This window comes from Chiloscyllium plagiosum, chromosome 11 (genome assembly GCF_004010195.1).
Source record: "Chiloscyllium plagiosum isolate BGI_BamShark_2017 chromosome 11, ASM401019v2, whole genome shotgun sequence".
NCBI lineage: Eukaryota > Metazoa > Chordata > Chondrichthyes > Orectolobiformes > Hemiscylliidae > Chiloscyllium > Chiloscyllium plagiosum.
This window is the reverse complement of record NC_057720.1, coordinates 57,055,806-57,069,061: the sequence shown is the minus strand read 5'-3', so window position 1 is coordinate 57,069,061 and position 13,256 is coordinate 57,055,806. Positions and strand designations below refer to the sequence as shown.

The following is a 13,256-nucleotide window of genomic DNA, read 5'->3' as shown; positions in this document are numbered from 1 at the left end:
GGAGGGGACAAACAATGAAATAAGAAAAAATATGGGGATTCAAACTGTATAAATTTCAAGAGTTTGTTGGATTTGATGTGCATTGTCATTGTCTTACCTGGCATTAGACATTGCACCCACTTGTAAGTGTACAAATAAAACGGCACTACTAGTTCAGATTTTTGGTCTCGGACTGAAATTATTGAAGTGAGTGAGCTTTTGTTTCTCACACTGGGATGTCAGGAATAATGTATGCGGAGACATTGAATCAGTTAAGATTATATTGGCTGGACTTAAGAATGGTGGAGTTTTAATAGCCTATAAAATTCAAACAGGACTTGGGGTAAATGCAGGAAGGATGTCCCTAATGATGGGCAGATTTCAGATCCAGGGGTCACAGTCTAAGAATATTGGGTAAACATTTAGGACTGATATGATGAGAAATTCCTGTGGAATTCACTACCAAAGAAAGCAGTTGAGGCTAAAACATTATATGATTTCAAGAAGGGGTTGGGTATAGTGCTTGGGGCTAAAGGGATCAAAAGATGTAGTGGAAAAGTTGGTGTGGGCTATTAAGTTGGATGATCAACAATGATCATGAATGATGGAGCAGGCTTGAAGGGTTGAATGGTATACTGGTCCTATATTCCGTTTCTATGTAAACCTTTAACTTTGTCTCACCATTGCAGTATCAACTTAAGTTCTATGACTTCTGTATAAACTATTTGTCAAGGAAACCAATCCATATATTGATCATTTTCTTGAACTCTTGAGCAATTACATTTGCTTTGTATTAATTTGAATTAGTCTTTGTCCTATTGGAATTTAAACTTTTTACTTGGATTTACAGTTCACATACTGTTTGGCCATGGCACGCACACAATAGCAGAGGGTATAAAGAGAAATCTCAACATAAACAGTATTCCATCACACAACTTTTGTGTGTAAATGCTGTTTCTTTTAAAAATTGACAGCCTTGCTGGTATCATAAGGTAACTCTAACTGATTACCTGATCACCTTTCCAGAGGCTTCTGAACTCCAGCGTTGTATAGACATCAGCTATAGCTGACCTAAAGGGTTAGGAGACCAGCTGTCTGCTTCCAATCACCTCTGTTCGAAGGAAAACATCAAGGCCCATTACATTAAAATGAGTACTAATGCTTTTCCAATTACATCACTTCAAAATGGATACTCTGGATGAGACTAAGTTAGATTGCTAACTTAATGACCTTCCAATTAGCCCACTGAGATGAGCTATGAGCACCTCAAATGCCTGTTCTCACATGAGTGAAGTATGTGCTTGCTGAAATGTTTAAATACATAATTATGGGAATTGAGGCCAATTACTGTTTGACCTCCCAGAGAGAGAACGCAAGTCCAGGCAGACTCTTCAGCCCTTCTCAGACACACCATCTTTGCCTCCAAGCTGCTGACTTGAAAACACTCCAAGCTACTTGTCAAAAGGGCACAACTCCCTGGGGAAGCTAGTCTTGGAACTGACATCTTGGAAGTTGTAACTGCCTGTGAACTGATCTTTTAATATTTCTAGATTTACTAAAACCTGTAATGTATAATCTATTTCTCTTCTGTCCTGTCCTCCTTTAATTTCCTGTCTATGTTTGTGTGCAGAGTTGGAATAGTGAATCAATTCCCTCACATTTTATTGCTTTATTAACCAACCTTATTGATTTTATCTTCAAATATATTTTGTTGTGGTTCTTCTACAAAAATTGGAATTCAAAAATTATCCTTTTGCTGACCTACAGTAAGAGGTGGGAGTAGGAGGAGTAAATAAAGCACTGTCTCAGCACTAATTGAAAGAACAATCTCTATCTAAATGTAATCTCCATTTCCCCTCTTGCCTGTAATACCTGTTTAATACACTTACTTTCCTGTATAGCTATAAGATCTGATTTCGTCCAATCCATCAGACTTCAAAAATCTGATTTCTCCACTTTCTTCTTATCAATCATCTAATTTTAGAAACATGTCTTATGAATTTCCCTTTCACTTTTCCTATTGTTTGAATGTCTACCTTGTATTTTCAGAGCCCATTGTGGAGACTGGATGAAGTAGCTAGGGGTAAGGTCAAAGAATGGGATGAGTCACCTGGATTGGCATGAGTTGGTACTAAGTCAGCATAGGGATGATCAAGTGCCAGGTCCTCTTTAGTTAGTTTTACTCAATTGTAATGTCATTACATCTAATTCCAGCTTCTGAACCTCAAATAAGTGTGATTCTCTCATTGATCAGTGCCCCCTAAGGCGTTCTTTCACTTTCAGCTCGCTGATCAAGTCTGCTTCATTACACATCAAATCCAAATTTGCCTGCTCCCTAGTGGGCGTGCTCTCAAGCTGCTCAGAAACCATCTTGTAAACCTTCTATGAATCCTTTTCACAGGATTGAAGAATCCTTCCAGTGTGGAAAAAGGCCATTTGACCCATGGAGCCTTAACCAACCCTTTGAAAAACACCTGCCTCCAGTCCACCTCCCCACATTATTCTTGCATGGGCTTTTTGCCATGGCCAATCCACCTAAGCTGTGCATCTATGGACTGAGGGGCAATCAGAGCACCTGGAGAAAACCCATGCAGACACTGGGCGAATGTGCAAACTCCACAGATGGCCAAGGTTGCAATTGAACCACTGTCCCTGGCACTGTGGCAGCAGTGCTAACCACTGAGCCACCATGCCACCTTTTCTTGAGATCCTGCTCCCAACCTGATTTTTATTGGTCCACCTGCCTACTGAAGTCCCACATGTTTATTGGAACTGTGCCTTTTTTTACACACACTTTTCTATCTCCTGATTTTTATTTTCTTCCCACATCCTGACAACTGTTGAGGCCTACATACAACTCCCATTGGGGTCTTTTCATTTTTCTCTTTGCAGCTCCGTAACTCTACCTACACAGATTCTATGCCTTCGGACTCTATCCTTGAAAGAAAATGGTGGTGAAGAAGGTGTTTGGCATGCTTACCTTCATTGTTCAGATCATTGTATGTTGGAGTTGGGACATATTGTGGTTGTATAGGATGGTGCTGAGGCCACTCTTGGGAAAACTGCATTCCGTTCTGGTCTCCCTGCTGTAGGAAAGATGTAATGAAGCTTGAATTCAAACCAATTTCTCCCTCCCCAATCTTTTAAGTCATCCATTTACCCCTCTCATCTTGTTGCCGATTTGTTCAGAGCTCACTAGTAATCCAGAGATGACCTTTTCTTTTGATTCTGCTTTTAAAACCCTCAGATTTACATGGATGTTGATGGGATTAGTGTTTGAGCTATAGAGAGGCTGAATAGGTTGGGACGTTATTCCCTGGAGCATTGGAGATGGAAGGGTGACCTTATAAAGTAATGAGGGGCATGGATCGGGTGAGCAAGCAAAGTCTTTTTTTTTCCCCAGGGTAGGGGTGGGGGTCCAAAACTAAAGAGCATAGGTTTAAGGGGAAATAATTTAAAAGAGGACTGAGAGGCTTTTTTTTCACACAAGGTCAGTGTGTGTATAGAGCAAGCTACCAAAGGAAGTGTTGGAGATGGGTACAATTACAACATTTCAAAAGGCATCTGGATGGGTACATGAATAGGAAGGGTTTAAAGGGATATGGACTAAATGTTGGCAAATGGGACTAGATCAGTTTAGGATATCTAGTTGGTGCAGATGAATTGGGCCAATGGGTCTTTGTGCTGTTTAACAACTACTATCAGTTCCTGCTATCAATTTAATTTTTTTTTTATTTACAAGACAAACCTATCCATCTGACTGTTCTTTTAGATAGATGTTTATTCTTGGATATTTAGTTCCCAGCCAAGATTCCCTTGCAGCCATGTCTCATGATTCCAACAAAATTGTATCTGCCAATTTTCAATTTGCTCTACAAAAACAAACTACTTATCTTTTCTTGTATTCTGCGTGCATTTAAGTACAGCATTCTTAGTCCTGTATTATTTGCTCTGCTTCTCCATAATTGTCCCCTTTATCCATTGTACTGGAAGATTCCTGACCCTTTCCCCACACTATCCAATTACTTGTTCTAGAAACTCTACTAACCTGAGGGCAGTACCCATCCTCAACTTTTATCATGATATCCACAGTTCTAGCTATGCGATTGGTCCCTGCATGAGTTAGATGGAGCCCATCCCATTGAAACAGCACCCCCCCCTTCCCCAGTACTGGTATCAATGTCTCATGAATTCAAACCAATTTCTCCCTCCCCAAACTTTTAAGTCATTCATTTACCTCTCCCATCTTGTTGCCAATTTGTTCAGAGCTCACTAGTAATCCAGAGATGACCTTTCTTTTGATTCTGCTTTTAAATTTAGCTGCTAGCTGCTCCTATTCCCTTAGCAGAATTGGTTTTTACCTGTACCTATATCGTTGGTGCCTATATGGACCACGACAACTGAATCCCTCCCACTTCAAGGTCCTATGCAGCCCAGAAGGTGACAGATCCTGAACCCAAGTACCAGGTAGGCAGCATAGCCTTTGGGACACTCTATCTTAGCCATAGAACATATAGTTTAATTGGGGATAGTATATTTCTGTCGTCTTCTCCCTCTCCCTCCCACCCTCTCTTTTCACCCCACCCACCATTGGCTCCCTGTACCCCAATGCTATGGTCCATTTGCTCATCCTCCCTCCAGCCCCTACTTATTCACATGGGACAAGAATCTCACAAAGCTCAAGTGCTGACTCTCTTTCAGCACTACATGCTGGCCGCCTTTCCCTCTATGTGCCTACAGGCAGTCATACCCTTCTGTCCCTGACTACTGACCAAATTTGACGTAGTTAATTTAGAGGGTGTGACTGCCTCCTGAAACATAGGTAACTCTCTGCCTCCCTGATATGTCACAGTATTCGAAGTTGACTCTAGCTCCTCAACTCTGAGCTGGACTACCTTAAGCAACCGACACGTGTTATAGATGTAGGCATGAGAAACCATATTGGGATCCTTAAACTCCCATATCATACAGTTACAACAGATCACCTTGCCCACATCACTATAATTACTTCGTTCTTAATTTGATATTAAATGTGTTGTGCTGGACTTTTAAAATTTACAGTCTGTAAATATTTCCCCTGCTTACCTTCAGTCTCGAAGCAACCTAGTATTGTCACGCTAATAACTCTCCAAGCAGTGTAGTTGACCCCTGATTCTGGGCTTTAACTTAGCTCAGTTGGAAATGTTTTTATAACAAGATAAAAAACAAAAAAAAACACCTCGTCCCCCTCTACATCAAGTTTCCTTAATCTTTCCAAATTTCCCAAAATTGTATGCTGACTCTGGATATGATCTCTCCTTCCTGACCATGCTTAACTGCCCAATTCCCTTCCCTTCTGCAGGTGTAAGTTCCATCCAGTTTAATTTTCTGACCTTTCACAGCACCCAGGTGATCAGATCATGATTCCTGCCGCAGCCACCAAATAAATTTTAAATACTCTATCACAACTTTGTCCTCAAATTTAAAATGTTAAAATTTTAACTTGTTCTCTTCTGCCAGTCACCTACAATTCTTCAATGTCGGAAGTTTTGTAGCTCAGTAAGTAGCTAAATCTCTGACTTAAAAGCACCAGGTTGAAGTTTCACCCCAGGATTTATAAACCACAGAAGGAGGGTTCATGTGAGGTCATATAGGTAGTTGATCAGCCTGTTAATTCTTTCAATACTTTCCTGTTAATCCCAAAAAGGAAAAACATCTGTGCAGATATGTAGCAAATAAAGTTTCATGTGTACTAATTAGGAGAATGGTTCTGAAATGTTAAATGATGGTATGAAGTACCAGTAGTACCTTGTATGCTCTGGCTAGGTGGGAAGATCTTATTGTGGTCAAAAATTGCATTTTAATTCTATCAAGTAATCGTGTAGCTTTTTCGAACTATCTTAAATTGCTAAACAGTTGACCAAACTTGCATGATAAAATTCCACTTGTGTATTTATCCTGTTGTTATGAATCAGATTGCAAACAAATAATCTACCTTGGCCTTTAACCCATCGATCTTTAAATTAGTTTTAATAATAACTTGAATCCCTTTTGGCTATCCATGCCATATAAGATATGTGCATGCCTGTCTTGCTCTCCTGAAACCAAATGTTTCGTCATGCTCTTTGAACTTCTATTATGTGCCTGCACAAGACTTTATATGTCATTATTTTCTGCATAACTGCATCCAGATTTTATGATTTGGAGAGAGAAAATCCACATTTTATGTAAACTTTAAAAGAACTTGATGGTACATCTCAGTGGCCTTTAAGTGTATACATAGTACAGGTTTTGGAGCCATTCAGAAAAATTGAAAGGATGACTCCCATATACATAAAGATTTTGGTGTCAGCTGACATTAATCACAACACTGCGTCTAACCTCCAGAGCATTGACTTCAGATGCCTAAGCTTTAGATGAGGTAGTTTCCCACATAGGGAAAATGCTCCACTTTTGAGTGGATTTCTCCATTGATCTTAGAGGAATGGACTGAAACTTGCCATTGGGCAGGTTTGAAAAGGATTTGAATCATTTTGAGGTTGAGGCTTTTGGGGGAAATGTTAAGCGAGGCTTGAAGATTCTCTTCCAAGGTAGTGGAAATAATGTTGTTATGCACATACTGCTGTTTTGAGGTGAGGTTGGTATTGTTTTCTTGGATTTCAACTTGTTGTGTTGAAAAGTTTTTTTTTCTATTCATCCTGTCAACAATGCCCTGGGAAACTTCATCTTGATAACATGGTGGAAGTAATGACACATCTGTTTGACTCCTGTCTTGACCTGAAAATATTTTCTCCTATTAGTTAGTGAAGGCCATCAGCAACATCTTGTTTTGGAGGAGATGAAGGACATTGAATCTTTCTAAGCTGCTGGCCTTTGACATAGCATAGCACTTCATAGCACTTTCTGACTGACTTGAGTTAAATGCCTTGGTCATCTCGGTGAAGACTATATAGAATGGTTGGTCTGTTCTTCTTAGCATTTCTGATGTTGCTGAGCAGTGAAAATCATGTCCGTTGTTTCAAAGTTTGACAGTCTGGCAGTGTGAATTATGTCAAACAGGGTGGTGCTGGAAAAGCTCAGCAGGTCAGGCAGTGTCAGAGGAGCAGGAGAGTCTATGTTTCAGGCATAAGCTCCTCTGATGTTGCCTGACTGCTGTGCTTTTCCAGTGCCACTCGTTCTGACTCTGATCTCCAGCATCTGTAGACTTCGCTTTCTCCGAGTATGAATTATATTAGTTTTGGAGAGTCATGATCAATCTTGAGGATTCTTGCGCACGCTCTCGCTCTTTCTTGTTCTCGCTCTCGCTCAGCACTACAAAAGCGATTTTCTACATTTTGGGTTTATCTATGTCGATACCTTGGCTAAGTTTTCTATTCTTCAAATCGGTCCAACTTACAGAAGTTTATGATACCATTTCTCCACTCCGTATTTGACGTGACTATTACCTACAGATTGAATCCTGCAATATAACCTTGTTTCTAAATGACCAGGTTGTAGCTGTCAAAGCAACAGCCCAAGGCATTAAGGAAGGCCAACAACAGAGCAATAGATAGAAAAGGGGGCAGGGGAAAGAACAAAGGAGAAAGAAAGCTTACATTTTACTGAATTACAGATATTCAAACAAATATGCATTTGTTTGTTAGATCAAATGACAGATGATCAAAGAGGTTTCAAAAGTCTTGCCTGCTATTGGTAAGGAGGGGCTTTGCAGAATGAATACAACCAGCCTTTCTATGGACAGTCAATTCCAGAAAAGATCTGGAAAGTTCTTGAAGATAGCTGAAACGCTGTCATCTTCAGGATTTGCAAAGTCCAACTCATGTCCTACAGTCCACAATGCTTAGTCTATTGACCAGTTTGTTTAAAAAAAAATGCTGCAGCAAAGCATAACCTTTCAGTTTATTCAATATCTCCAAAATGGAGAGTGACAGGAAAATATTAAGCAGGTGGACAAATGAAAGCACATCAACGAAGTTCAGAGTCAGGCCAGCAAAAAGAAAATTTGAGATGACCAAGATTCCTAGATTTATTCCTATCACACATCATGTTAACAATATAAAAAATTCAAACTTTTGTAACCATTAATGTTTTGGGTCCTGGAAAGGCAGATTGAAGCAAATTGACAGTCCATATAGGAGGTAGTATCAACATGTTATGCAATGATGCACAATTCATGAGATTCAAGCCACATCCACTGGTGAAACAGACCACGTGATTCAATCCAATGAGTAAATGATCCTCCAGTTTATTACTTTCGAAATGAGACATAAACCAGATATCAAAATGACTGACTATGTTTGACATGCTGAACAGATTACTCAACTGCACAAATACCCAAGATATTTCTCTTATCTGGACGTAGATGCTCTAGACTAAGCAAAAGACTTTAAGGTTGACGTGTTGCACTTTTGCCAAAGTCTGTGTGAATAGTTGTTATCATCAACTGCCAAAAATGACCAACTGTGACGATTGTAGTAAATGCTCTCTAAAGAGATTTCTTCATTTTGGCCAGATGGAGATTCACTTCATATGTCAAGGCAAATCATTTAAGGGCAAAAATCTTTATTATACAAAAATATCATGCTCATATTACGGCTAGGGATGTGTGGGTACTGAATGTTCAAGATGGCAAGCATATGAATCTTTGCGCTGCAAGCGATGAACAAGGATATTTAATGACTTACAAATACACTCCACCAGAGGTGGATGGAGCCTCTACACCCATATGTTCTGTCCACATCTTGGACAAAAGTACCAACAGACCTATTCATATTGCATAAAGAATATTACTTCTCAGATGGAATACTAATTTTCCATAAGCCAGGATCACAATAAGTGAGACTTGCTGACATGAGCCCTATTTTCTGTTCATTCAGTTTCTCAATATGGATAATATCTGACAGACTACAATTTACAGGCAAAGTGGGAGATGACCCATATCACACTCACCCAACTATCTATGCTCAAATGGTATGTACGATCAAATCTGCGTGTATTATGATATGATCAATCAAAGCAAGATCATCTTCACATTTGTGTTGCATACAAATGCAATGATACAGTCATAGAATCCAGACAGTCTGAAAGCAGGCCATTTGGCCCATCAAGCCCACATTGATCCTCTGAAGAGCATCCCAACTGGACCCATTCTGAAAACCTATCTGTATAAGCCTGCATTTCCCATGATTTAACCTGCACTTCCCTAGGCACTATGGGCAATTTCCGCATGGTCAATCCACCTAATCTGCACATCTTCAGACTCTGAAGGAAACCCATGCAGTCATTGGGAGAATGGCGGAAGGGTGGATTCAAACCCAGGTCCCTGGTGCTGTGAGGCAGCAGTGTGACCCACTGAGCCACCACGCTTCCCAAATGGACAAGTTATCCTCTACAGCTAATGCTTAAAAAGCACATGTGAAAGACCTTGCCCAGCAACCAAACATTCTGTGGCATAAGGTATTCTTTAACAAAAGAGAATGAAACCAATACAATGAGCAAGCGGGTAGCACACTACCAAAATGGTGCATGGAGTAGAATGTGAGCGTTAGAAATATAAATGCAAATACTTGCATACTGACTAATAGTCATCGAGATGTACAACACTGAAACAGACCCTTCGGTCCAACTTGTCCATGCCGACCAGATATCCTAAATCAATCTAGTCCCATTTGCCAGCACTTGACCCATGTCTCTCTCAAGCCTTCCTATTCATATACCCATCCAGGTGCCTTTTTAAATGTTGTACCAGATGCCCCCACCACTTCCTCTGGCAGCTCATTCCATACATGTACCACCCTCTGTGTGAAACAGTTGCCCCTTAAGTCCCTTTTAAATCTTACCCCTCACCCTAAACCTATGCCATCTAATTCTGGATTCCCATACTCTGTGGAAAAGACCTTGTCTATTCACCCTATCCATGCCCCTCATTTTTAGAAACCAGGATTATAAAATTATATGCGAATAGGCCAAATAGTATGAATTACTGATCATGTGCTATATTGTTAAAGAACAGAAGCTAGCTCAGACCAATATATACACCAATCCTATGCAAAGGGAGTGAAGAAGAATGTTCCAAAAATGGTGATTTGTACAGTGATGTTGAGTGACAGCAACGAATAGCAAGAAAACCAAATTGTTGAACCACTGCGACAAAGAACAATCTCTGTCCAGACAGAGATCCAATCATCCAGACCAGAATGAGATGTCAAATTTCCAAAGCATTGCATTGAAGCTCTACGTGATAATTTTTCAAATCTGTTTTGTGTATTATTAAATCTTTGCCTATTACAAACATGTATATTGGTGTGGGGTGTCTATTTTTAGTAAAGTTGGGGTGGGTGGGATAGTTTCTTATGTCAGAAGGCCAGCATAGTTTTAAAATATGTGGTTAAAATGATGACCTGCATCACAGCATGTGATCTGAGGGTACAATGATTTCATGTATGCTTTCTTGCTGTGGGTCACTTGAGATATGATATTGTAAGAAGCATGCTTTTTTATTTTGTTTCTAGCTAAATAGTCTCTCATTAGTTTGTATTGTTAATTTAATTGTGGATCATAGCTAGCTGTAGTAGGCACCTGTAAGGTACTTCAATACCATATTAGCTATGCCTAGTTTCTTAATTATTAGGAATCACATAAGCATTGCTGCTGAGGTAAAGACACCTGGAAGCAAAACCAACATCAAATTGGACCACCAAAATAAAACACACAACTGCGGATGCTGAAACAAAAACGAAATTGCTAAACAAACTCAGCAAAATTGACACCATATTTGGAGAGAAAGCAGAGTTAACATTTCAAATCCAGTAACCCTTCAGGACTGATTAGTAGCTTGTAAAAGGTTATATAGTTTGTTTCGCAATTTCATTTTCCTTTAATAAATTATTAAAGGAATATGCAGACAGGTGGAGTTACAGCTCAGAACAATTAGGCAAACGGGAATGGTTGATAATTCTTTCGCCCTGGCATACTATCAGTTGTTTCTCAATTCGTGCTGCACCCTGCATTGTTGCTATTGATATGGGATCTATAAACTATCCCAACCAGTGTCTTTTTTTTTTGTTCACTGATATATCAGATCTATACTCGAACTGTTTCTACATCTTAATCATCTGATCATTTCTTACTACGTTACTAATTTCATCTCTCACGAACACTACCCCATCTCTTTTTTTTTCTTTCTAACCTTCTGAAATGTCAAATACCCTTGAATATTTAGCTCTCCTCTCTAATGTTTTCAGAGTCATAGAGATGTACAGCATGGAAACAGACCCTTTGGTCCAACCCGTCCATGCCATCTAGATATCGCAACCCAAACTTGTCCCACTTTTCAGCACCCGGCCCATATCCCGCCAAGCCCTTCCTATTCATATACCTCTTAAATGTTGCAGTTGTACCAACCTTCACCACAACCTCCGGCAGCTCATTCCATACACGTATCACCCTCTGTGTGAAAACGTTGCGTCTTGGGTCTCTTTTATATCTTTTCCCCCCTCACCCTAAACCTATGCCCTCTAGTTCTGGACTCCCTGACCCCAGGGAAAAGACTTTGTTGATTTATCCAATCCATGCCCCTCATAAGTTTGTAAACCTCTATACGATCACCCCTCCGCCTCTGCTCCAGGGAAAACAGCTCCAGCCTGTTCAGCCTCTTCCTTGCAGCTCAACTCCTCCAACCCTGGCAACATCCTTGTACATCTTTTCTGAACCCTTTCAAGTTTCACTTCACAACATCTTTCTGATGGGAAGTAGACCAGAATTGCTTGCAATATTCCAACAGTAGCCTAACCAGTGTCCTGTACAGCTGCAATATGACCTCCCAACTCCTGGACTCAATACTCTGACCGACAAAGGAAAGCATACCAAACACCGCCTTCACTATCCTATCTACCTACGACTCCACTTTCAAGGAGCTATGAACCTGCACTTCACGGTCTCTTTGTTCAGCAACAATCCCTAGGACCTTACCATTAAGTGTATAAATCCTGCTAAGATTTGCTTTCCCAAAATGCAGCACCTCTCATTTATCTGAATTAAACTCCATCTGCCACTTCTCAGCCCATTGGCCCATCTGATCAAAATCCTGTTGTAATCTGAGGTAACCTTCTTTGCCGTCCATTAGACCTCCAATTTTAGTGTCATCTGCAAACTTACTAACTGTAGCTCTTATGCTCACATTCAAATTATTTATGTAAATGACAAAGTAGAGGACCCAGCACCGATCCTTGTGGCACTCCACTGGTCACAGGCCTCTAGTCTGAAGAACAACTCTTCTCCTCCCCCACCCTCTGTCTTCTACCTTTTGAGCCAGTTCTGTATCCAAATGGCTAGTTCTCCCTGTATTCCATGAGATCTAACCTTGCTAACCAATCTCCCATGGGGAACCTTGTCGAAAGCCTTACCCAAGTCCATATGGATCACCCCCACCACTCTGGCTCCTCAATCCTCTATGTTACTTCAAAAAGCTCAATCAAGTTTGTGAGGCATGATTTCTCATGCACAAAGCCATGTTGACTATCCCTAATCAGTCCTTGCCTTTCCAAATACATGTACATCCTGTCCCTCAAGATTCCCTCCAACAACTTGCCCACCACTGAGGTCAGGCTCACTGGTCTATAGTTCCCTGGCTTGTCCTTACCACCCTTCTTAAACAGTGGCACCATGTTAGCCAACCTCCAATCTTCTGGCACCTCACCTGTGACTATTGATGGTAGAAATATCTCAGCAAGAGGCCCAGCAATCACTTCTCTAGCTTCCCACAGAGTTCTAGATCCTAGGGATTTATCCACCTTTTATGCATTTCAAGACATCACTTCCATCTCTGTAATATGGACATTTTGCAAGGTGTCAGCATCTCTTTCCCTACAGTCTATATCTTCCATATCCTTTTCCACAGTAAATACTGATGCAAAATACTTGTTTAGTATCTTCCCCCATTTTCTGCAGCTCCACACAAAGGCTGTCTTGCTGATCTTTTGAGGGGCCCTATTTTCTACCTGGTTACCCTTTTGTCCTTTAATGTATTTGTAAAAACCCTTTTGGATTCTCCTTAATTGTATTTGCCAAAGCTATCTCATGTCCCCTTTTTGCCCACCTGATTTCTCTCTTAAATATGCTCCTACTTCCTTTTATACTCTTCTAAGGATTCACTCCTATCTATCCTGTCTATACCTGTCATATGCTTCCCTTTACTTAAACCCTCAATTTCTTTAGTCATCCAGCATTCCCTGTACCTACTTTCCTGTCCTTTTCCCCCCCCTCCCTCTTTCCTGTCCTTTTTCCCCCCCTCCTCTTTC

General features: G+C 40.5%; 1 protein-coding gene across 3 annotated transcripts in view; it reads left to right on the top strand.

The window, feature by feature from the left end:
• Positions 1–13,256, top strand: part of pde4ba (phosphodiesterase 4B, cAMP-specific a) — a 621,169-nt gene that overhangs the window by 83,335 nt on the left and 524,578 nt on the right. The gene's annotated exons all lie outside the window — the stretch shown is intronic.